Raw genomic sequence first — 23,708 nt, 5'->3', positions numbered from 1 at the left:
TATTTTTAGTAGAGACGGGGTTTCACCGAGTTGGCCAGGATGGTCTCGATCTCTTGATGTCGTCATTCGCCTGCCTCAGCCTCCCGAAGTGCTGGGATTATAGGCCTGAGCCAGCGCGCCCGGCGGGAACTTGAAGTTTTAACGAAGGAGGGAGGAATGAGGGAGCCGGCTGCTTCTCTGAGTCCCAGACCACTCAGTCTCTAGTCCTAGCTGGTGCCAGTCAGGGCAGGAGACCAGATCTGTCCTGGCTAAGGACTTGCTGGTGGATCTCAGAGCAGGGACGCTGAGCCCTGGGGATAGCAGCCACATGGGCCAGGCTCCATCTGCAGAGCTGACACAACCGCCGTGTGCTGGATGTTAATGATTTGCTTCAGGGAAAGGCAAAGTGAATGCTGCTCACCAAGTGTCAGGGCCCCTGCTCTAGAATCTGTGACTGTTCCACCCGGAACAGAAGAAATGTTCTTTCAGTCACTAGCCGGGTACTCTGGGTTTGCCCTGGGGCTGTGCATAAGCTCTGAATCCAGTGAGCTACACACCAGAGAGAACAGGAGGCAGAGCAGGCTCCACTGACGGCACGGGAAATAAATAACACTGCACTCAGCCATCCTGAGCCAGTCTCCTTTGGGATTTGTCCGCTTATCTTAGGATGAGTTAAGAAATAAGAAATTCTCATGTCAGAAAAAGAGTGTACATATTCCAAACCATCATAATCTATTTCCCAACAGCTTTACAAAAATGTCCCTGTGAGGGCTCCCACCAATAGTATATGAGAAGGCACTTTTCCCAGTTCCTTCCTGACATAGTGTGTTGTGAGTTTTTTCCGTCTCTGCCAATATGATGCTAGGATGCTAGAAAAGCATGCTTTCATATTTATTTATAATATTAGTGATGCTTAAAATCTTTTTATTAAACTTTGGTACTTCATTTTTTGTTAACTGCCTATTCTTGACATTCTACTACTACTGTGTTGACTGTTTTCTTACTAATTTATCCGTCATATGTATTGCATATTGCAAATATTTGATCATTTATGTTTAATCCTTCCTTATGGTACTTAATAATTAATATAAGCAATCATTTAATATTTTCACCAAAAAGCGTAAATTCTGGCATGTTTTAAAATGAGTACATTTTTTCATGGCTAGCTTGGTAATGTATGCAAGTAGTTCTACCGGATACTTGTTTAGGAGCCTGCCGCTTGAGCTGTAGGAAGATTACTGGGCCCTACAATAAACTACCAGAGGTGCTTGTGGCTGCTGCTCTTCAACGACTGAGTGATCCTTTGTACTTGAAGCTTGGAGGCTGCACACAGCTGAAACCGGCCCCTGAACAGACAGGCAGCCGAGGCAGCCAAAGCACTGGGGACCATGCCAGTCCCTGCCACCACTGGATAGCAGGAGGGGGCAGTACTCAGCATGCCCGCTAGGTGCACTTAGCACCAGGGAGCAAAATTAGTGATGCGTGGCTCTGGCAATTTCCTTACCTGCACTATTCAAGCTGGAAATGGAGTTGCTTCAGGTGCTCTGGCTCACAGGATGTCAGCAGTTCCTCTCCTCTTTGACTCAGAAAAAGAAAGTAGATTTGAAAAGCTCCCACCAGAGCTCCCAGCTTATAAGGCGGTGAGGGATCCAGAAGGAGCTGCTCTGCCTTGCATCTGTGGAGTAGCCAAGCAATGATCACTCATTCTTCTTAACTGAAAAACTGAACAACACCAAAAAGGAACAATTTAACACTGAAAGCCATCTTCGATAAATGCTCAAGTTTCTTGAGATCTGCAGCTGTGGGGTATATAGGAAGTACAAGGAACCAGATGTTTGCCAGAGCTTGCTAACAAACCTTCATCCTGTGGCAGGGATGGAATAACAATCTCAGGAGGCAGGGATGAGACAGAAGAGGGATGGGACCTGTTCTTGGTAGAGAGCCATGTGACTCTTTCTCCCCACGTACTTCTTCCTTGAAGGTGACTGAGACTTAGGGGCTGCCAGCCAAGCCCGTAAAGTCTCGAGTCCACCATTTATTTCATCAGGTTATAGCAGTAAACAGCCAGGTTTACTCAAACACGGTCCACAGTTCATAGTCTCCCTTTGCTTGCAGCATGTGTTCCTTCCTATGTTGGTCAATGGAAACTCATCTCACAAAATGGCTCCACTGCGTCTTCATTGACATATCCAAAAAACTTGCAAGAAGCAGAGCAAGAACTGAGAAAGGAAAGGAGTCGTGGTTGAGAGGTGGGAGGATCCACATTTTCCCAAAATAGTGGGATGGAATTGTAACCAACACTTTGGTAGAAAATTACAGCCTCTTCCCCACCACAATCCCTAAAAAGGGCAGTGATTGGCAGGTAAGGAAAAACAAAGATGGAATAGGTTACAAATTAATTGGTGAGAAGAATAAATCCCTAAAGTAAATTGTCAACCAGCTTCAAGCATATAAAATGCACGTGCATTATCCTCACTCTTCTGAATAACTGTACAGCCCTTGCTATAGGAGCTGCTGTCACTGCAGAACCAGAGTGAGCTGCGGAAAGTCCTTGGCGAAACCAGCTTCCCTCCAGCTCTTCCCTCCGGCCCAGTGGGGATGAGTCCTTCCCCCACGGGGTCAGTCCACTCTGTCCTCTCAGGTGGTGGCAGGAACCCTGGTAAGATTCTGGAAGACAGCTGCATTTCATCCATTTTGGATGTAATGAAAGCAGTAAGAGGTTTTTCAGCATCTGTCATATCATAATGTAAAAACATGCCCACCTTCAAAAGGCCTACCCTTGGTATCTCTATTATGCAAAGGAAGGTAAGTCCAAGACAGCATAAAAGACAGGCTGTGTGAACCATTATCTTCAGTCCAACAGGGCTCTCTCACCTTAAACAACATGGTGGGTCTTTAAAATAAATACATTATAGAGCATAGAATGACAAACTATCTTGAAAGAGAAAATTTTGCAGGTCAGAGGAAAAAACCTTTAGAATTTTTACATTGTATAACAAATTATATACCCCATTCTATTCTTATGGGTATATCATCAGTACCTTCATAATAAATACTTTTGACTTTAGGCTCAAAAATGCCCAGCTACTTAAAAAAAAAATAAAAAAGGCACAGAAACGACTTTTAAACAGCTGTTAAAAGGAATAATATGCCAGTGGCTTCCAAGGGAAATGTGGAAGATGGGAGCTATCACTGTGAAATGGTGCAACTAATCCAGAACAATGCAGGTTTTTGTTACTGACGTAGGAGTTTAATCAGATGCTCAGAAACACTCGCTTGAAACTCAAACTCTTATCGTCATCACTGGAAGCATTTCTTAGAACTTTCTCCTTGGGTACAAGTTTTTGCCTTCAAAAATAGCAGACAGGGCTTGGCATGGTGGCTTATGCTTGTAATCCCAGCACTTTGGGAGGTCGAGGCAGACAGATTGCTTGAGCCCAGGAGTTCGAGGCCAGCTTGGGCAACATGGCAAAACCCCATCTCTACTGAAAAATACAAAACAATTAGCTGGGCATGGGGCACACACCTGTTGTTCCAGCTACTTGGGAGACTGAGGTGGGAGGACCACTTGAGTCTCAACCACTTGGTGGGAGGTTGAGGTTGCAGTGAGCTCTGATCATGCCACTACACTCCAGCCTGGGTGACAGAGTGAAGCCCTGTCTCAAAAAAAAAAAAAAAAAAAAAAAAAAGCAGACGAAACCCACAACCAGATAAACTATTGCCAGAGCCACACAACCCACTCAGTAAGTGCTTGGTGACCTTCACCTTCCTCCTGCTTATCAGAACCAAATGGAAACAACCCAAAGAGAGAGAAGGAATCCCTGCTAAAGCTTTAAATCCTCATTTAAAGCATGCAAAGCATCTAACTGTAAATTCAAACAATGGAAAAACAAATCCACTTGCCTCCTGGCAAAACATTCGTCATTAATGAGAACATGCTCTACGCTTCCTAATTCATCACCAGGGAAAACCACTGTTCACTGTGTCTATAACCAGCTTCCCTATCATAGACAAACATGCATTTATTTTTATAAAGTAGAGATTAGATTCTGTATTTTGATATCCAATTTTTAAAATACTAGTGTTATTGCAATCACTTTATGATTATTTGAAACCATTTCAATGGCCATATAGCATTAAGATAAAAGAACATGTCACAATTTATTTCACCATTTTCCTGTTGGACATTTATGTTGTTTCCTATGTAAATTTATATTATTTATGTGATTATTTGGTGAGCATTCATCTGCCTCATCAGATTGTAAACCTTTGTGTTTGTTTTTGGTCACCATTATTTCTCATTTCATAGCAGAACCTAAAATACACCAGGTGTTTATAGTATCTGGTGAATGAACCTGTCCTTTAATTCTTGGCTCAAATCAGTCTCATCTATAAAACATTTCTGATCTTCACTTCAGCCATACATAATTGCCTCTCTTTCTTCTAAAGTTTCCCTGTAGTTATTTTTTTGTACCTCCCTTGCAGAGAAAAGAGGTAAAAGGCTATTAATTGAGTACTATTATGTGTCAGGCACTGTGATAGTCATATTAAGGGAAAAAGTGCCAAAAAGGTTGCACCTTAGCCTAGAGGACAGGCAAACAAACAAACTGCCATGAAATGTTCAATTAAGGAAATTTCTAGAACTCTCCAGTGGCTCTATCAACTAATCTGGCTCTGGAAAAAGCTCTGAAGTCCCACCCTCAGTGAGGTCTCTGTCCCCTCTGTGTGGGGACAGTTTGAGAGGACAGAAGCTTAGGAGATTGTCTTAGAAGAATGGGCACTAGAGTGAGTTCTGCACAGCTCTGAAGATCGCAGAGGGTGTCAGCAGAGCCTTGTGACATCATCTGCAAAGAGGGGGAAGTAAAGGAGAAAACCTGGATGGGAGGTCATTGGCCCACTCTCTAGAGAAAGAGAGAAGAAAGTAGTTATTTTGAGACTTTCTTGCCTTGTTAACACATTATACTTCCTCAGAAGTTCCTGCCCAAAATCAAGACGGTTCCCCTCCCACCTCAAACTGCAAGCCAGAAATAGTTATGTGAAGTTTCACTTGCTCAAGTTCACAGAGATCTGAATTTCCTTCCTCCTTTAAATGACACTTTATAAACTAATGAATTTCTCAGATTTTTTTCTACCTTACATATGGGAGACAAAAAACTCACAAGACTTCAGCACCAAGAGCTAATTGAAAATAATGCAAGACATTTGTGTTCCTCCACGCATAAAGGTTCGTAGCTCCATTTTTGTGTGCGTCACAACACGTGTGAAAGCAGCTGAGCAGGCATGGAGCTAGTCCTGGCTAAGGATTCTGGGAAAAGCTACTTCACTTCCTAAGGACAGTCAATGTATGAGAGGGATGTGGGAGGGAGGGAGGAGGGGATGGTAGCTGGAGGGTCCCACATTTAACCAGATTTGATTTTAGAAACAACATAACCTTTCAAAAGTCAAGCAGTTATATGATAGATTTCTATATCGATGAAAATGACTCTACGGTATGAGCTAAACATGAAAGACCCCAACCAAATGGGAATGAAGTAGACACAAAAAAGCTGAGTGCAAAATCTTGCTCGCTACACGTGTCCCTGTCTGAACACCCTCACTTCTTCATCCCTGCATAGTTCTAACCCTGTCTCTTACAAGGCACAGAGGCCACATTCAATTATCACAAGAGAGAAAAATAAATAAACACAGGAACGTCCCCCAACACATCCCACAGACCACCCTCCACCCTCTGCTCATACTGTTTCCTCTCGTCTGCTCATGCCCAGGTCCTACCCACCTTTCTAGACTCACCCAAAAGTCTACTTCTACAAGCAGTGCAAGAACACATCAAGCCCAATGCACCATCTGCCATCATCTGTAAAGACTTCTTTTACCCATAGGATTTTAGAAGTCTACAAGCATCATGAAAAACACACACCAAATACTCACTGAAATTAACACCTGGAAGGTACATAGTGACTTCAGGAGAGTAACCTTCTATGGGTGAGCAGAGACTATTCAGAATCCGGAGAAATCCATTGCCTTTTTTCCTAACATGTCTGACAGTAAGTCCGATCCTCTCTGAATGACCAGCCCTCACTAATAACACTGACATTTCTAGTATAGATGAGAGATAGCTCTGAAGTAATTTTAAATTAAAAAAAATGAAGCTGTCTTGTGTTGACTCTCACTAAGAAAAGAAAGTTAACTTGTGTTGACTTTCAAAACCATAGTTATTAGAAAACACAATTTTCTTAAGTGTCAAAGAACCAAAACATGAAATTATTTCCCCATCAACCTCTCCTATCCCTGTCAGGAATTTCTTTCTCCCAACCAATATTCAAGCTGAAAAAATAGCTATTATTTCACTGTTCATGTGAGTCTCTGTGCCTCCTTAAGAGATCAAAAAAATGCAAAGAAGTGAGAGAAGAAAAGAGCAGATGTTTTTCAGCCACAGCAGAAAGCCAGCACTTGGGGAGCTGAAGAGCTCAGTCCCCAGCACAGAACAGATGAGAAGTCAGCAGGGGTGGACAGCTTCTTTCACTCTGTTTTTGGCCTGCCATCATTAACACATCTGCAGTCCCTCCCTCCAGCTGCTTCTAGCTTGTGTTCATCCCTCAGAAGAGCAGTGGGCCTTCAGGAAGATCCAGACCAGTTAGACCAGCCAGGGAGCATCCTTGCTACTGGTAAGGCATTTCCCAAGGTGCACCCAGTTTTTCCAGGTACACAGGTGAAAAGCTGCCCAAGCTTTCTGGAAACCTATGGACTTTCCCCTTTTCAGATTCCCAATGGACATTTGCATTTTCTGAACCAATTTTACCCTGGGACCTATATATCAAGTGGCAAACACCTTGTGTCATTCAGAATGTCTTCTGCAAAGCATCATGTTTATGCATCTGAAATCTTAATCATTGTCTGCATTTCAGGCAACCCAGTAAGGTGAATAAAGCATGTCTGTTGCCTCTGTTGGTCCCCAACAGCCTGAAACTCATGTCTTCTGCCCTATTTTTCCAGGTAAAAGAAGTGCTGTTTTTACCACCTGCTCAGCCCTGTGCTCACTGCTGAAATGCACTTTCTACTATCTTTCTTGGTGCTAGGTCTCTGAAAGCCTGTCCTCTTCCTTCCCTGGCTAGCTAACTTCACCATCCAGCTATTCAGTCATCACTTCCTATAGGAACCTAACTTCCCTCCTCAGACTAAATTAAATGCCCCCCTCTGTACTTATCTCCACCATTCAACAAAGAAAAGCAGAGAAATGCTGCCTTATTACTTGCTTGTTGCTGGGCATAGAAAGGTGCTGAATAAATCCTTGTGAATGACTTTCAGACTGCACAGGTGTATTTGTTTTGCAAGGACAAGTATTCCATTTTACTCATCTAGCTCTAGCACCATGCAGGCACACAGTAGCTACCCAGAGGCCTGAGCCAAGGGCAGTGAATAGCACAAGCTCGCAACATATGATCTGCCACTAATTCTGCCCAGTGCACGAGGCGGAAGTCCTTGTAGTCAGGAAGTGGCTCAATGGAAGGTTTCAGTTCCTCTTCATCAACCATGTTCATCCATAGGTTCCTCATGATTTCCTCTAAAGTAGCTTATCTCACTGGGAATGAGAATCAGGTTTTGGGTTTTGGTAGTTTTTTCCTTTTTTTCATATTTTCAAAATGTGGTAAAATATACATATACATAAAATTTACCATCTTAGCCATTTTTGAGTGTACAGTTCTGTGACATCAAATGCATTCACAATGTTGTACAATCATCCCAACCATCCATCTTCAGAATGGTTTTCATCTTTTCGAACTGGAACTCCACCCATTAAACAATCACTCTCATCCCCCCTCCTCGTACCTCATATGTAGAATTATATATTTCTCTTTTTGTGACCGGCTTATTTTATGTCCTCAAGGTTCATACATGTTACAGCACATTGCAAATTTTCTTGTTTCTTAAGGCTAACATTCCGTTGTCTAGATGTACCGCATTTTGTTTATCCATTCACTCATCAGTGGTCACCTGGGTTGCTTCTACATTTTGGCTATTGTACGTAATACTACTATACACATGGGTGTGCAAATATCTCTTGAAGTCTCTGCCTTCAGTTCTTTTGGGTATTATATTTAGTCCATTCTCACACTGCTAATTAAAGACATATTGGATGTACATGTACAAAACCCCATCATCTCAGCCCAAAATCTCATTAAGCTGATAAGCAACTTCAGCAAAGTCTCAGGATACAAAATCAATGTGCAAAAATCACAAGCATTCCTATACAACAGAGAGCCAAATCATGAGTGAACTCCCATTCACAATTGCTACAAAGAGAATAATAATCCAACTTACAAGGGATGTGAAGGACCTCTTCAAGGAGAATTACAAATCACTGCTCAAGGAAATAAGAGAGGACACAAATAAATGGAATAACATTCCATGCTCATGGATAGGAAGAATCAATATCATGAAAATGGCCATATTGCCCAAAGTAATTTAGAGATTCAGTGCTATCCCCATCAAGCTACCATTGACTTTCTTCACAGAATTGGAAAAAAACTACTTTAAAGTTCATATGGAACCAAAAAAGAGCACGCATTGCCAAGACAATCCTAAGCCAAAAGAACAAAGCTGGAGGCATCATGTTACCTGACTTCAAACTGTACCACAAGGCTGCAGTAATCAAAACAGCATGGTGCTGGTACCAAAAGACATCTATAGACCAACAGAACAGAACAGAGGCTTCAGAAATAACAGCACACATCTACAACCATCTGATCTTTGACAAACCTGACAAAAACAAGCAATGGAGAAAGGATTCCCTATTTAATAAATGGTGTTGAGAAAACTGGCTAGCCATCAGCGGAAAGCTGAAACTGAATCCCTTCCTTACACCTTATACAAAAATTGACTCATGGTAGATTAAAGACTTAAATGTAAGACCTGAAACCATAAAAACCCTAGAAAAATACCATTCAGGACAATACTGTTCAGGACATAGTAATGGGAAAAGACTTCATGACTAAAGCACCAAAAGCAATACCAACTAAAGCCAAAATTGACAAATGGGATCTAACTAAATTAAAGAGCTTCTGCACAGCCAAAAAACTATCATCAGAGTGAACAGGCAACCTACAGAATGGGAGACAATTTTTATAATCTGTCCATCTGACAAAGGGCTAATATCGAGAATGTACAAAGAACTTAAACAAATTTACAAGAACAAAACAAACTCCATCAAAAAGTGTGCAAAGGATGTGAACAAACAATTCTCAAAAGAAGACATTTATTCAGCCAGCAAACATATGAAAAAAAGCTCATCATCACTGCTTATTAGAGAAATGCAAATCAAAACCACAATGAGATGCCATCTCACATCAGTTAGAATGGCGATCATTAAAAAGTCAGGAAAGAACAGATGCTGGAGAGGATGTGGAGAAACAGGAACAGTTTTATACCATTGGTGGGAGTGTAAATTAGTTCGACCATTGTGGAAGACAGTGTGGTGATTCCTCAAGGATCTAGAAGCAGAAATGCCATTTGACGCAGCAGTCCCATTACTGGGTATATACCCAAAAGATTATAAATTATTCTACTATAAAGACACATGCACACGTATGTTTATTGTGGCACAGTTCGCAATAGCAAAGACTTGGAACCAACCCAAATGACCATTAATGATAGACTAGGTAAGAAAATGTGACACATATACACCATGGAATACTATGCAGCCATAAAAAGGATGAGTTCGTGTCCTTTTCAGGGACTTGGATGAAACTGGAAACCATCATTCTTAGCAAAGTAAGACAAGAAGATAAATCCAAACACCACATGTTCTCACTCATAAGTGAGAGTTGAACAATGAGAACACATGGACACAGAGAGGGGAACATCACACAATGGGACCTGTCAGGGGGTCGGGGGCTAGGGGAAGGATAGCATTAGGAGAAATACCGAATGTAGATGACAGGTTGATGGGTGCAGCAAACCACCATGGCATGTGTATACCTATATAACAAACCTGCAAGTTCTGCACATGTACCCCATAACTTAAAGCATAATAATATAAAAAGATTAAAAAATAAAAGAAAGACATACTGGAGACTAGGTAATTTATAAATGAAAGAGGTTTGATTGACTCAGTTCAGTATGGCTGGGGAGGCCTCAGGAAACTTATAATCATGGCAGAAAGGGAAGCAAACACATCCTACTTCACATGGCAGCAGGAAGGAGAAGAATGAGAGCTAAGGAAAGGGGGACACCCCTTACAAAACCATCACATCTAGTGAGAACTTACTAGCACAAGAATAGCATGGGGAAACCACTCCCATGATTCAATTATCTCCCATGAGGTCCCTTCAATGACATGTGGGGATTATGGGAACTACAATTCAAGATGAGATTTGGGTGGGGACACAGCCAAACTATATAATTTCACTGCTGGCCTCTCCCAAATCTCATGTCCTCACATTTCAAAACAGAATCCTGTCCTTCCAACAGTCCCCCAAAGTCTTAACTCATTTCAGCATTAACTCAAAAGCCCAAGTCCAAAGTCTCATCTGAGACAAGGCAAGTATCTTCTGCCTATGCTCCTGTAAACTCAAAAGCCAGTTAGTTACTTCTTAAATATAAATGGGATATAGGCATTGGGTGAGTACACCCCTTTCAAGTGGGAGAAATTGGCCAAAACAAAGGGGCTATAGGCCCCATGCAAGTTCAAAATCCAATAGGGCAGTCATTAAACCCTAAAGTTCCAAAATGATCTCCTTTGACTCCATGTCTCATATCCAGGTCAGACTGATGCAAGAGGTGAGCTCCCATGGCCTTGGGCAGCTCTGCCTCTGTGGCTTTGCAGAGTACAGTCCCCCTTCTGACTGCTTTCATGGGCTAGCGTTGAGTGTCTGTGGCTTTTCCAGGCACATGGAGCAAGCTGTTGGTGGATCTACCGTTCTGGGGTCTGGAGGATGGTGGCCCCCTTCTCACAGCTCCTCTAGGCAGTGGGCCAGTGGGGCCTCGGTGGTGGGGGCTCTGACCCCATATTTCCCTTCCACACTGCCCTAGCAAAGGTTCTCCATGAGGGCTCCACCCCTGCAGCAGACTTCTGCCTGGACATCCAAGTGTTTCCATACATCCTCTGAAATCTAGGTGGAGGTTCCCAAACCTCAATTCTTGTCTTCTGTGCACCTATAGGACCAACGCCACATGGAAACTGCCATGTCTTGGGGCTTGCACCCTGCAAAGCCACAGGGCTGGAGTTGCCTAAGGCTATGGGAGCCCACCTCTGAAGCAATGGCCCTAACTGTACCTTGGCCCTTTTTAGCCAGGCTAAAGCAGTTGGGACACAGGGCACGAAGTCCTCAGGCTGCACACAGCAGGGGGGCCCTGGACCTGGCTCAGGAAACCATTTTTCCCTCCTAGGCCTCCAAGGCTGTGATAGGAGGGGCTTCTGTGAAGGTGACTGACATGCCCTGGAGACATTTTCCCCATTGTCTTGGCAGTTAACATTTGGCTCCTTGTTACTTATGCAAATTTTGCAGCTGGCTTGAATTTCTCCCCAGAAAATGGGGGGTTTCTTTTCTATCATCATCAGGCTGCAAATTTTCCAAATGTTTATGCTCTGCTTCCTTTTTTTTTTTTTTTTTGAGACAGAGTCTCGCTCTGTTGCCTGGGCTGGAATGCAGTGGCTGGATCTCAGCTCACTGCGAGCTCTGCCTCCCGGGTTTATGTCATTCTCCTGCCTCAGCCTCCTGAGTAGCTGGGACTACAGGCGCCCACCACCTCGCCTGGCTAGTTTTTTTGTATTTTTTAGTAGAGATGGGGTTTCACCATGTTAGCCAGGATGGTCTCGATCTCCTGACCTCGTGATCCACCCATCTTGGCCTCCCAAAGTGCTGGGATTACAGGCTTGAGCCACTGCGCCTGGCCACTCTGCTTCCTCTTGAATGCTTTGCCTTTTAGAAATTTCTTCCACCAAATACAATAAGTCATCTCTCTCAAGTTCAAAGTTCCACAGATCTCTATGGCAGGGGAAAATGCCACCAGTATCGTTGCTAAAGCATACTAAGCATGACCTTTACCCTAGTTTCCAACAAGTTCCTCATCTCCATCTGAGACCACCTCAGCAGAGACTTCATTGTCCATATCACTATAAGTGTGTCCATCAAAGCTATTCAATGAGTCTCTAAGAAGTGCCCAACTTTCCCACATCTTCCTGACTACTGAGCTTTCCAAACTGTTCCAACCTCTGCCTGTTACGCAGTTCAAAGTTGCTTCCACATTTCAAGTATCTTTACAGCAGCATCTCACTACCAAAAGTTCCAAAGTTGCTTCCACATTTCAGGAATCTTACAGCAGCAACTCACTACCAAAAGTTCCAAAGCTGCTTCCACATTTCAGGTATCTTTACAGCAGCAACTCACGACCCAATAATAATTTACTGTATTACTTTGTTCTCACACTGCTAATAAAAACATACCTGAGACTGGGTAATTTATAAAGAAAAGACGTTTAATCTACCCATAGTTCAGCATGGCTGGGGAGGCCTCAGGAAACTTACAATCATGAAAGAAGGGGAAGCAAACACATCTTTCTTCATATGGCAGCAGGAAGGAAAAGAATGAGGGCCAAACGAAGGGGAAGCCCCTTATAAAACCATCAGATCTCATGAGAACTTACTATCATGAGAATAGTATGGGATAAACTGCTCCCATGATTCAATTACTTCCCACCAGGTCCTTCCCATGACATGTGGGGATTATGGAAACTACAATTCAGGATGAGATTTGGGTGGGGACATGGCCAAACTGTATCAGGTGTATACCTAGAAGTGGAATTGCTGGATCATATGGTAATTCTATTTTTAATTTTTTGAACAATCTTTCATGCTGTTTTCCATAGTGACTGCACCATTTTACATACCCATTAACAGTGCTCAAGGGTTCCAACTTCACATCCTCACCAACATCTGGTTTTTTGATAGCTGCCATCCTAATAGATGTGAGGTGGTATCTGATTGTAGTTTTGATTTGCATTTCCTAATATTAGTGATGCTGAGCATCTTTTCACATGCTTATTGGCCATTTGTAAATCTTCTTTAGAGAAAGTTCTATTCAAGTCCTTGCCCAGTTTTAAATCTTTTTTGTTGTTGTTGTTGTTGTTGTTGTTGAATGTTAGGAATTCTCTGTACATTCTGTATATTAATTTCTTATTATGAAGGGATTATGAGATCTCAGCGGGTTTTTCTTTTGCAAGAGTAGGCTCCCACGGCCTTGGGAAGCTTATTATGAAGGGATTAATATCCAGAATGTTAACAACAAACTCCGTTATCCCTTATCAGATATATCATTTGCAAATATTTTCTCCATTCTGTGGGTTGCTTTTTTACTTAGTTGATAGTGTCTTTTTAAAATTTTAATTTTAACTGACAAATATTAATAGTATACATTATGGGACACAATGTGCTATTTTGATATAGTTTACATGTTTTAATGTATGTAACAATGTTTACTATGTTTCAAAGCAAGTTCTCACACTCCATGAACATGCAAAAATAAATATGATATGTTCTGCTCAGTGCCTGCTCCTGCAGCTCCCAAAGTTTATCCCATTCAAAGGCAGGGACCTGATGACCATGGGGTAGAGAATAACTTCCAGGCTGCCCCCATCTACCACAGAGCTATGCTACTTTTGATCCAGGAAGAGTTCCAGGATGGCATAAGGAGTACTGACACAGAAGGTATCTAGGTTGTTTCCTAAGGTGAACTCATTGTTGAAGCCAACATCTGCAACCTTGATGTTCAGGTCAACATCCAAAAGTAGGTTCTCTGGCTTTAAGTCTCTGTGAACACTCCTGTTCTTGTGGCAGTACTGCCCAGTGGATCCCATCGGGTAGAGTTTGTCTCTAGTTTCTTTCTCTTCATGCGGTCATGGCCCAGTAAGTGGGCCTTGACCTTCTCCTTCACTAGCAGCAGCCATGACCAGGAAGAGTGTTCCCAGGTTTCCAGCACCTCCAATAGTTTCACAATGTTGAGGTGATTCAGGGCCTTCATGCTCTGGACTTAAAAGTGTCATCTCTGGAAGCTGGGATTACAGATGTGAGCCACTGCACCTGGCCAAATTTTGGTGATTATGAAGAGTACTGCACTAGACGTGGAGTGCAGAATGTCTTCCATATATTGATTTCCTTTCTTTTAGGTGTATACTACATAAGTTTTAATTCTTGAAAGCCCTGTTTTAACTTACATAAGGCTATATTAACTATTTTAATTGTGAATCTGTGGGATTCCATTTTATTATTTTTATTATTTATTTATTTATTTATTTATTTTTTGAGAGGGAGTCTCCATCTGTTGTCCAGGCTGGAGTGCAGTGGTGTGATCTCGGCTCACTGCAACCTCTGCCTCTCGGGTTCAAGCGATTCTCCGCCATGTTGGCCAAGCTGGTCTTGAACTCCTGACCTCAGGTGATCTGCCTGCCTCAGCCTCCCAAAGTGTTAGGATTACAAGTGTGAACTACTGTGCCCAACCACTGGGATCCCATATTTCTTGGAGGCTTTGTTGGTTTCTTCTCACTCTTTTTTTCTCTGATCTTGTCTTCTTGCTTTATTTCATTAAGTCGATATTCAATCACTGATATCCTTTCTTCCATATGATCAATTCAGCTATTGAAGCTTGTGTATGCTTCACGAAGTTCTTGTGCTGTGTTTTTCAGTTCCATCAGGTCATTTATAGTCTTCTCTACACTGCTTATTCTAGTTAGCAATTCATCTAATCTTTCTTCAAGGTTATTAACTTCCTTGCAATGGATTAGAACATGCCCATTTAGCTCAGAGGAGTCTGTTATTACCAACCTTCTGAAGCCTACTTCTGTCAATTCTTCAAACTCATTCTTCCTCCAGTTTTGTTCCCTTGCTGGCGAGGAATTGTAATACTTTGGAGGAAGAGAGGCATTCTGCTTTTTGGAATTTTCAGCCTTTCTGTGCTTGTTTCTCCCCATCTTTTTGGTTTTATCTACTTTTGGTCTTTGATGTTGGTGACCTACGGATGGGGTTTTTGTGTGGATGTCCTTTTTTGTTAATGTTGATGCTATTCTTTTCTGTTTGTTAGTTTTCCTTCTAACAGTCAGGCCTCTCAGCTGCAGGTCTGTTGGAGTTTGCTGGAGGTCCACTCCAGACCCTGTTTGCCTGGGTATCACCAACAGAGGCTGCAGAACAGGAAAGATTGCTGCCTGATCCTTCATCTGGAAGCTTCATCCCAGAGGGTCACTTGCCACATGCCAGCCAGAACTCTCCTGTATGAGGTGTCTGTTGGCCCCTACTGGGAGGTGTCTGCCAGTCAGGCTACATGAGGGTCAGGGACACACTTGAGGAGGCAGTCTGTCTGGTATCAGAGCTTGAACACTGTGCTGGGAGAACCACTTCTCTCTTAAGAGCTGCCAGGCAGGGTCGTTTAAGTCTGCCGAAGCTGTGCTCACAGCTGCCCCTTCCCCTAGGTGCTCTGTCCCATTGAGATGGGGGTTTTATCTATAAGTCCCTGACTGGGGCTGCTGCCTTTTGTTCAGAGATGTCCTGCTCACAGACGTGGAATCTAGAGAGGCCATTGCCTTGCTAAGTGTGGTGGGCTCCACCCAGTTCAAACTTCCTGGAGGCTTTGTTTACACTGTGAGCATAAAACTGCCTACTCAAGCCTCAGCAATGGTGGATGTCCCTCCCTGCTCCGAGCTCCAGCAGCCCAGGTTGATCTCAGACTGCTGCACTAGCAGTGAGAATTTCAAGCCAGCTGATCTCAGCTTGCTGGGCTCCATGGGTGTTGGACCCACCAAGTCAGGCACCAGAGGGAATCTCCTGGTCTGCCGGTTGCAGACTGTGGGAAAAGCACAGTATCTGGGCGGTAGTGTACTGTTCCTCCTGGTACAGTCTCTCATGGCTTCCATTGGCTAGGAAAGGGAAATCCCCCAACCCCTTGCACTTCCCAGGTGAGGCATCACCTCGCGCTGCTTTGGCTCACCCTCTGTGGGCTACACCCACGGTCCAACCAGTCCCAGTGAGATGAACCAGGCTCCTCAGGTGGAAATGCAGAAATAACCCATCTTCTTCATTGATCTTGCTGGGAGTTGCAGACCGGAGCTGTTCCTATTCAGATATCTTGCCAGAAATCCCCATCAGTCTCTTTTATTTTAGCTGTTCTGGAGGATGTGTGGTGATATCTCATTGATTTTAATTTGCATTTACATGATTATTAAGGAAATTGAACACATTTGGTTTTTTTTTTTTTTGTAAATTATCTATTCTGCCTTCTACTCATGTTTCTATTGTCTTTTTCTTATTATTTATAGGAGTTCTCTGCACATTCTAGATGTGATCCCTTTGTCAATTATTTGTGTATATATTTTCTCCCACACTAAAACTTGCCTCTTCACTTTCTTGATGGTGTCTTTTGATAAATAAAAATTATTAATTTGAATGTGGCCTAACTTATCAATCTTTTCCTTTACAGCTATTGGTTTTTGTGATCTGTTTTAAAAATATTTCCCTACTCAAAGTTATAAAAATAATTTATTTTATTTTTTAATATTTACATTTAAAGCTACATTCCTTCTGAAATTGATTTTTGTGGGCAGTTTAGGATATGTTTCAAGATTTTCTTTTTATACATGGCTATCTAATTGATCTGTCAGCATTAATTTCTTAAATATATTTTTAAATTTTGTGTTTTTTGTAGAGATGGAGTCTTGCTATGTTGCCCAGACTGGTCTCAAACTCCTGAACTCAAGTGATCCACCCACCTTGGCCTCCCAAAGTGCTGAGATTAAAGGTGTGAGCCACTGTGTCTAGCTACTTGTATTTTTGTACCCGTTAACCTCTTTTCACCCGTCCCTGCTTCCCACGACCCCTCCTGGCCTCTGGTAACTGCTGGATAGAGTATATCTTCATGAGATCCACTTTCTTCAGTTCCACGTGATTGAGAACATGTAGTATTTGATTTTCTGTTTCTGAGTTATTTTACTTGGGATAACAGCCTCCAGCTCCATCCAAATTACATTACTGCAAATGACAAGATTTCATTCCTTTCTATGGCTGTGTAATATTCTAGTGTGTGTGTGTGTGTGTGTGTGTGTCACGTTTTCTTTCTTCGTTCATCTGTTGATGGGTATGATCTCGGCTCACTGCAACCTCTGCCTCCCATGTTTAAGCAATTCTCCTGCCTCACCCTCCTGATTAGCTAGGACTACAGGCGTGTGCCACCACGCCCAGATATTTTCTGTATTTTCGGTAGAGACAATATTTCACCATGTTGGCAGGGCTGGTCTCAAACTCCTGGCCTCAAGTGATCTGCCTGCCTCAGCCTCCCAAAGTGCTGGGATTACAGATGTGAGCCACTGCACCTGGCCAAATTTTGATGATTATGAAGAGTGCTGCACTAGACGTGGAGTGCAGAATCTCTTCCATATATTGATTTCCTTTCTTTTAGGTGTATACTACATAAGTTTTAATCCTTGAAAGCCCTGTTTTAACTTACATAAGGCTATATTAACTATTTTAATTGTGAATCTGTGGGATCCCATTTTATTTTATTTATTTATTTATTTATTTATTTATTTATTTATTTATTTATTTTTTGAGAGGGAGTCTCCATCTGTTGTCCAGGCTGGAGTGCAGTGGTGCGATCTCGGCTCACTGCAACCTCTGCCTCTCAGGTTCAAGCGATTCTCCTGCCTCAGCCTCCCAAGTTGCTGGGATTATAATACAGGCAGCCACCATGACTCCTGGCTATTTTTTGTGTTTTTAGTAGAGATGGGGTTTCGCCATGTTGGCCAAGCTGGTCTTGAACTCCTGACCTCAGGTGATCTGCCTGCCTCAGCCTCCCAAAGTGTTAGGTAATTGATTACAAGTGTGAGCTACTGTGCCCAACCACTGGGATCCCATTTTAATCAAGCCAATTTGTAAATACCAAAAATTTGATTCTTTACATGTATTATTCATTGTGTTAGCACATTTATTCCCAATATCAGATATTTTAGGGCAATGGCCAGCTACGATGACTATGAGACATTTAGGCAAGAGTATAGTTAAAGTGAACCACACCTATTTTTCTTCTATTTTATATTTACTTTCCTAAGATTATAGGGGGTACGGTGTTTAAACTTAGTGGCATCTCAAAGTATAATTTGAGCTTCTGCATTGATTAAGTCTATGAATTTGAAATTTTTGAATTTCCAATTGGGTTAAATTATGGACCTTTGTATATGTAAACATATATACATTTTAAAATTTGAAAATATTATAGACATGTAATTTATTTATTTACCTCTTATTTTTCCCCCATATCTAGGTTGGTTTTTCCTCCTTGGGCTTCAAAGACTCCCATTCCACATCCCACAGATTGGGGTTTGCACTTAAAGAGTAATCGCAGCCTCTCCCTCTATTTAGACCCAACAGTACATTTAGACATCCCCTGTCTAACCATGTGTAACAATGCACTTAGACCCCTTGCCTGAAGTATCAGTCCTTTTTCATTGTCTATCTGGGCAAAATCATTTATTTATTTATTTATTTTTAAAATGGGGTCTGGCTCTGTTGCCCAGGCTGGAGTGCAGTGGTACCATCTCAGCTCACTGCAACCACCTCTTAGGCTCAGTCTTCCAAGTAGCTGGGACTACAGGCATGTGCCACTACACCCTGCTGACTTTTGTACTAATTTTTGTATTTTGGGTAGAGACAGGGTTTTGCCATGTTGCCCAGGCTGGTCTCTAACTCCTGTGCTCCAGCGATCAGCCCGCCTTGGCCTCCGAAAGTGTTGGGATTACTGAGCCACCATGGGCAGCATGGCAAAATTGTTCAGAATTCCTTATATCTCTAGGTGGGAAACAAAAAATTTTTCTGTCTCCTGTCTCCAACCCTTTTTATCCTTCAGCGTTTACTGGATAAACTCTGGTGGTTGCGAGTGTAGTGGCCCTGCCTGTAGACAGTGGTCTTCTTTTCCGGAGTGTCCCAAGCAAACTTGCTAGGGTGGGGTCAGCATCTAGCCAGGCTACTGTGGCCTTGCACGAATTTTCTAGGCTACAGGCCCCTGTTGAGTTCATAGGCAGCAGTGCTCAATGAAGTCTGGGCACACTGCTGGGTGCTCTGCACTCCTAAATGAACTGCATGACCCACTCTGGGGTTTTAAGAGGGGCCAGAAGGAAATGCTGCTTGTTCTTTTTCCTTTTTCCTTAGACATCGTACCATGGGTCTCCAATGATGGGATCTCATATTACAGTCAGGGATGAATACAGACAGCAACAACATGAGACTAGGTCCAGAACAGCACTTTTGTGGGAGCCATGGCCCGAGGTGGACGCCCCACATTGACTGCATGTGGGGTTGGAAACATGAACGGCTCCAAAACACATCCTCCCTCTACTCAACATGGTGGCCTGAAATGTCCGGACAAAGGCGTGTCAGGCATGTGCTTGCAGGATGCATGTGAAAGCATCAAGTTCACAGACGCTGCCAATGAGGTCCACACACCCCAGCCCTGACAGCTCCCTCTGCGTCCAGAGCCAGGCTGGGGTGCAGCCTATAGACTCCATGCCCCGATTGACTTTCGGTGTGGTTGGGTGGGTGACAAATGGGATTGCTTCAACCTTTTAGCCACTTTCCCTTGATTTCTCACAAGCCCCAAATATGGGTGGTGCCAATCCAGAGACACCTCCAGCCTTCTCAGACTTGGGGCGAGCTGTCCCATGCTGGCTCTGATTGGCAGCACAGGCCATGTAGCAGCCAAAGGCCGCTTTGAAGGAAACAGCACAGTGAGCGCCCTCGGCCTGCTACTCACAAAGGCTCTGGAGGAGCGAGGGAGGAAGGCCTTAAGCCAGGGTCTTTGCTCCCAGGTTCTGGGGTTCCTGATCTGCCAGAAGGAGAAAAGGCAAAGGTGGGTATGGGGCTGAGGAAAAGCTTCACAGGGAGGTGCAATAAACATGTTCTCCTTGGGCAGACCCCCACAAAGATCGAACAAGGGAGGGACAAAAAACTGTATATATTTACCTTTGAACAGCTTTCCTCCTCCCTGCTCCTCTGGTCACCTCCAACTTTCTTGCTAGATCAATTCCTGGTTTCTGGGATGCAATTTTTGCAGAACCCAGGTGCTAGGAAATTTTTTTAAAAAAGAAAATTATAGCATCCAGAAAGGTTAAATGGATGACAGAATAAAGAGATAGGCAGAGGCCAGGTGTGATGGCTCGTACCTGCAATCCCAGCACTCTGGGAGGCCGAGGTGGGAGGATTGCTTGAGCTCAGGAGTTTGAGACCAGCCTGGGCAACACAGCAAGACTCCTGTCTCTACAAAAATGAAAAGATTAGCAGGGTGAGTAATGCATGCCTGTAGTCCCAGCTACTCGGGAGGCTGAGGTGGGAGGATCACTTGAGCCCAGGAGTTTGAGGATGCAGTGAACCATGATTGTGCCACTGCACTCCAGCCTGAGTGACAGAGGGAGACCCTGTCTCTATAAAGAGAGAGAGAGAGAGGAGAGAGAGAGAGAGAGAGAGAGAGAGAGAGAGAGAGAGAGAGAGGCAGAGAATGGAGAGTGAAGGAGAGAGAAGAGAGGGAGGGGCCTTGCGGGCTGGATCTTACACAGTCGAGCGTGCCGGAGGCAGGGTCTTCAGGAGGCTGCCATGGTGGTGGTCAGGGAGTGTGAGGGAAAGGGGAGATCAAGAGGCATAATTTTTAATAGATGTTTTGCTGTGTCTTAAGAACAAATGTTCCTTCTTAGCATTCCCTCAAAGGACTACATAAAGGTTTGGACTGCTTTCAGTCTTTCTTTATGTCAGGCTATTATTTTTTGGAAGGTGGCAAGGATGGGCCCTATTGGGGTTCCATGTTTATATGAATAACATTGCACTGAGACTTGTGTTTTCACAAACAACAGTCAGTGAGGATTTTGCTGCCACCCAATTTTTATAGCAGAGCAGAAGCACTCCTGCTTTCATGTTTTGGAAGATAGAAAAGGTGGGTGTGGGATCTAAGGACAGCAATCCTGGCTTCACCTTCTTCCCCAAGGGCGGGGTTAGAAGCCCGGAGCTTCCTATTCTGATCTCAGTCTCGGAGGTAAATCAGGTACATCGGGTTTTTTTTTCTGAAGAAACATCCACACAATGCCAAACAAGCTGGGGGACATCGAGCGGTTTGGCCTACAAGGGTGGCAGAATAACCGAAGAGGGTGGTTTGGCTCTGGGTCTCTGCTTTATTCCCGGGCTTTGTTTCCACTCAGTTGTAACTGAGGATTGGCCATTTCAGACCGTGCACAAAGTCTTTGTGAGTTTTCTCAGCCGCAGACTCTTGGGCCTCTTTGTTTTGGATGGCGAGGTCACACCCAATGCAACTTCGAGGAGGCTCGTTGCTGAATGCAGGACAGGAGACCTGTGCAGGAGACACTGGGAATGAAGAGAGAAACCTGCCGGCCTGCAGATAGTTAAGGCAGCCGGGAAGCCGCGCGCTCGGTGGAGAACCTCTTAAAAAACAGGCAGCACCTTCAGTAGTTTAAAGTCGAAAGAGTAGCTGCTGCTACTTGTGATTTCTTCCTTAAGGGGGATCAATTGGAGCCCTCAGATCGCGTCCCCAGAGGTCCTGGTCTGTGCCTGCTGACTCAGGAGAGGCCCACAGCGCTCCCTTCTGCGACCGAGGCACTTCTCCTTAATTGGTTTGAAAAATTGCAGCTGGATCCCGACAGCTGCTGCTCCCGGGGTGGGTCCGGAGGGAGGGAGCGAGGAGGGAGGGGACAGCTCAGCCTCCCGCCCCCCGGAGCCTCTCCTGAGGCTCCCACCCAGCGCCTTTCTTTCCTTCCTCCCTTCGTTGATTTCTGGGACCCCTCCCCCCAAACTTTCTTTAAAGCCTGGTCACGTGAGGTCTCCTCTGAGGTTTTGCTCTCGGCGGTCTGGGACGGCGTTTCTGGAGGCAGCACTTCCCGAGTCTCTGGAGAGTCACTTTCCTGGTCTCCGCCCCGCCGGAGCAGGCGACTCTGCTGTTTCCACCTTTGGCTGAATGCCCGTGTCTGGTTTTCTCTCCTGCATTCATTCTGTGCCCTGGTGTCCTAGAGCGCTGACCCTGCTCTGGTGACTCCACAGGCTTCCTGGGGAAGGCAAAGCCACTGCCCTGTGTCCATGGGTAGCCGGGAGAGTGGACAGCAACTCCTGGCTTCTGGTCTGGAGAAGAAGGAGCTGTGTTTGCCTTAGCCTGGGTTTCTTCCTCTGTAAAATGAAGAAGGCTGAATTAAATTAATCTGTTTCCAGATCCCCTTTTCTTTTTATTTAATTAATTAATTAATTTATTTATTTATTGAGACTGAGTCCCACTCTGTCACCCAGGCTGGAGTGCAGTGGTGCTATCTGGGCTCACTGCAACCTCCACCTCCTGGGTTCAAGCAATTCTCCTGCCTCAGCCTCCGAGTAGCTGGGATTACAGGTGCCCACCACCACGCCTGGCTAATTTTTGTATTTGTATCTTTATTTATTTATTTTGTTATTATTATTTTGAGACGGAGTCTCACTCTGTTGCCCAGGTTGGCGTGCAGTGGCACAATCTTGGTTCCCTGCAACCTCCACCTCCTGGGTTTAAGCGATTCTCTTGCCTCAGCCTCTTGAGCAGCTGGGATTACGGGCGCTCACCACCACACCCAGCTAATTTTTTATAATTTATGATAGAGTCAGGGTTTCACCATATTGGCCAGGCGAGTCTTGAACTCCTGACCTCAGGTGATCTGTCCACCTTGACCTCCCAGAGGGCTGAGATTACAGACATGAGCCATCATGACTGGCCTAATTTTTGTATGTTTAGTAGAGACGGAGTTTCCCCATGTTGGCCAGGCTGGTCTCGAACTCCTGACCTCAGGTGATCCACAGACTTGGCCTCCCAAAGTGCTGGGATTACAGGCGTGAGCCACCACACCGGCTCAGATCACTTTTTCTTTCTGCTGATAAGAATTCTGTTCAAACAAAACTGCCAGGAAACACACCCACAGAGCCCTGAGACTCAGCACCACTCCCTGGTTCCCAGCTCTGACAGGTCCCCCGCAATACAGAGCTGCCCAGGGCACAGCTGGAAAGCCAGCCAGGCTGGGTGCTCCCCAAGCCCCTCTCAGCTCTAACTTTCAAGGGTCTTGGGCTGTGGAGTTTTCAAGAGGGGCCTGGAGACAAGAGGACTGGTGGCACCACGGCCTTTCCCTTTCAGGTTGCTTAAGTGCCCTGGGCTGGTGGAGGGCTGGACACAGGAGAGAGGCAAGTGGCAACAGTGTTTCTGCTGCAGAGGACTGTAGCCCCACTGTACCCCAAAGCGAGCTGGGGTAAACAGAGGGGTGTTCCTAGCCCCATCTCCGACTCCCCTCCCCCATCCCCCAGAGATGGGGTTGAAGAGGAAGGCCAGATGAAGCTTTGGCATTTTTTTCCTCAGTGCAATGGAAAATTATGGAAAGATTTTTACATACAGGGTTCAGCATGATACAATTTACACATTTAAAAGATTTACATGTTTAAAAAAACTAGACTAGGCTGGGTGCAGTGGCTCACGCCTATAATCCCAGCACTTTGGGAGGTCGAGGCAGGCGAATCACTTGAGTTCAGGAGTTCAAGACCAGCCTGGCCAACATGGGGAAACCCTGTCTCTACTAAAAATACAAAAATTAGCCGGGCGTGGTGGTGCACGCCTATAGTCCCAGCTAGTCAGGAGGCTGAGACAGGAGAATCGCTTGACCCGGAAGGCAGAGGTTGCAGTGAGCCGAGATCACACCACTGC

At 44.4% G+C, this 23,708-nt stretch overlaps 1 long non-coding RNA gene across 8 annotated transcripts in view; it reads left to right on the top strand.

Moving 5' to 3' along the window:
- LOC106997781 (uncharacterized) overlaps window positions 1-16,977 on the top strand; it is a 47,178-nt gene extending 30,201 nt beyond the window's left edge. The window contains exons 3-5 of one of the 8 annotated variants that reach the window (XR_013416841.1): window positions 10-6,644; window positions 6,885-6,972; window positions 16,665-16,976. This is a non-coding gene — a long non-coding RNA (uncharacterized LOC106997781). Of the gene's footprint in view, window positions 1-9; window positions 7,592-16,664 lie in introns of those variants that run through there. The other 7 variants (XR_013416842.1, XR_013416838.1, XR_013416840.1 and 4 more) reach the window with 7 other exon arrangements.
- The last annotated feature ends 6,731 nt before the right edge of the window (window positions 16,978-23,708 follow it).

Source organism: Macaca mulatta, chromosome 4, assembly GCF_049350105.2.
Source record: "Macaca mulatta isolate MMU2019108-1 chromosome 4, T2T-MMU8v2.0, whole genome shotgun sequence".
Lineage (NCBI taxonomy): Eukaryota > Metazoa > Chordata > Mammalia > Primates > Cercopithecidae > Macaca > Macaca mulatta.
Note: the sequence above shows the minus strand (reverse complement) of the source record. Positions and strands in the feature narration are given on the sequence as shown.